The sequence below is a fragment of the Mus caroli genome, unplaced genomic scaffold (genome assembly GCF_978045245.1).
Source record: "Mus caroli unplaced genomic scaffold, Mus_caroli_1 scaffold_9, whole genome shotgun sequence".
Classification (NCBI taxonomy): Eukaryota; Metazoa; Chordata; class Mammalia; order Rodentia; family Muridae; genus Mus; species Mus caroli.
Window position 1 is genome coordinate 7,691,707 of NW_028227264.1, and position 2,809 is coordinate 7,694,515.

Sequence of the window (2,809 nt, forward strand, 5' to 3'; positions counted from 1 at the left end):
TCAGATGCTAAAACACAGCAGTTAAGTCACTTCATTGCTGAATATTGGGAATTTGAGGTTATATTTCAATCCATTTTGTTTAGCAAGAAATCAGTTTCAACATTAGCAACCTTCAGAATTTCTAAACCTTCCAAAAGTTAGAGGTTCTTCAAATGCATAGGATTCAGATGAAGGGGCTTGCATGTGCACTTCAACCTTTTCCTATGTAAGAGGAGACAAGTGTGCTTTTGAGGAAGGTGTGGAAAGCATTTTACTTCAGAACAGGAGCAGTTCTTGTTTAGACACATGCTGTACAGTAAGCTTCTGTGTTCTCATGAACCTCCAATAAATTATTTAGCCACATTCAGCAGCTTTCTGCTCTTTGTTTATGATACAAAGGGAATCGTGGGAGAAACAATATATCCACATAGCCAAGAATCAAAGATCATTAAATATTTATCTTAAGATACTTGCATATTTGAAGATATATACATCTATATCTATATATATATTTGGATATATCTATTTGAAAATATTAAAACATCATATATATATGTACACACACACACACAAACACACTGTATGCACATATTCATATTTTCCAAACAACATAGGTATCCAAGAAAGACACACTCTAGAATTGTGCTATTATCAACTGCAATCTTTGAAAGGCCATGTGCATAGATATACCCTCTAGCCCCCTTCAGTTCCTTTCTTTGACCATTTACATATTTATGAGAGTTATAATTCCTCAATATTCTCTTTATAAGTATTATATTTAATATATTATTAATATAATAAATTATATGAATGTAATAATATTTGTATTTCATTATGTTACATGTACAGTGGGTATTATGTTGTTTTAAATTTGTATTTCTATGATGAGTATTTAAATTAAATATGATTTCCTATGAACACTGGCCCAGTGGACAGCCTTTTTCAATAAAAATTTCTATTAAATCTGTTGCCACTTTCTTTTTTATTCTAAATTGTCTGCCTTTTACAGTTATTTATGATGGATTCAAATATTCTGATGGATCAACTGGCTTCAATTATTTATTGTTTGCAGATATATTTGGATGCAATGGTATTTTTTTGTTGTTTGTTTGTTTGTTTTTGGTTTTTGTTTTGTTTTGTTTTGTTTTTCGAGACAGGGTTTCTCTGTATAGCCCTGGCTATCCTGGAACTCACTTTATAGACCAGGCTGGCCTCAAACTCAGAAGTCTGACTGCCTCTGCCTCCCAAGTGCTGGGATTAAAGGCGTGCGCCACCACACCTGGTTGCAATGGTATTTTTGAGCTTCATCTACCCATGTATTTGTGTTTTATCTTTTGCTCAGGTTGAAAATCTTTGTTATTGTTTCAGTATCGCTGAAAGCTACTTACTTCTTCATGTTATCATAAAGATCATAAAGGAATTTTGCGTAGGAAAAAAAAATTAACAAAAGCCCCACCACCTCTCTGATGATTAACAGTTCCTAAGCTGTCAGTCACAGTAATAGCAACCACTTATTAGTGTGGAAAGTTTATTATAAAGCACACACTGTAGACAAGTAAGCAAGTTCTTATTTATTTTAATAGTAGTAAAAACATGAGCGTTTACATTTATTATTATATCTCGTTTGTATGAGTATCACATTCCTAACAAAAAGAATCTAAGTGAAACCAAATACTGAAAATTAATACCAGAGAAGTGCTTGGGAACTGCCAGAAGGCATATTATATATTCTTTTCCAGTGTGTGGTTCTCTAAATTGTTGATTGTGAAGCTCTAGATCCATGGCAACAAGCAAAAGTCTAGAAATGTGTACACTCTATGTTATAGATGGAAGAATAACCAACACACTTGATTTTAATTATCTTTTCATTATTTATATATGCTATGTCTATACCAAATTATTGATACTGTGTAATAATAATTACAACTAGCCAATATAATACTCATGACTTTTATTATGAAATTCTGACATATTTTTATGTTCTTTAAACGGTTTTTATAATTGAAAAGTTTCAAAAATCCTTAACATATTGGTGCTTCTTATCCTTCCTGGATCCAGGATTTTTCCAACCAAGAATGGAAATTTTAACATCTACCATGTCGAAAGGAGAAGGTGCTGAGACTGCCTTAAAAATGCTAATTTCCTTACCCATCTTTCTCCCAGATGTATCAAAATCATCAATTGTCAAGTTAAACTTAAATTTATAATTCTGCATGTTCTTATATTTATTACTTAAACAAATCAGCAGGGAGAAAAACAACAACAACAACAACCAAACATAAAACGTCAATTTGACAGCCAGAAGTTACCATTGAAGAGGAGCAAATGACAGAGTTTACTGAAATAAATTATAGTTGTGAACCATGTCTACACACACACACACACACACACACACACACACACACACACGCCAATCAAAACAAGTAGGAACTTGTTTTGTATGTTTATTATTACTAAAAATACCACCATCCAAATCAGTAAGAATCTAAGAATCTAAATGTTTTATACACATTCTTTCTTTACTCTTGTGAGTAAGCATTTATTTTATAATATATACCATTATCCTATTAATAGATATTAAATATATGTATACTAATATTCTATTATATTTTAATGTATAGCATATACATACTAGTAATATATTATATGCTATAATATATTAATATATCCATTTTAAAGATGAGATAACTGAATGTAATTGTCAATATTGAATATCAACTTGATAGGATATAGATTCATCTAAACAACCAATCTCTGGGTATGTATTTGTGGGAGGTTTTTTTTTTTTTTTGAATACTTCACATTTTATTTATTTTTTATTAGATATTTT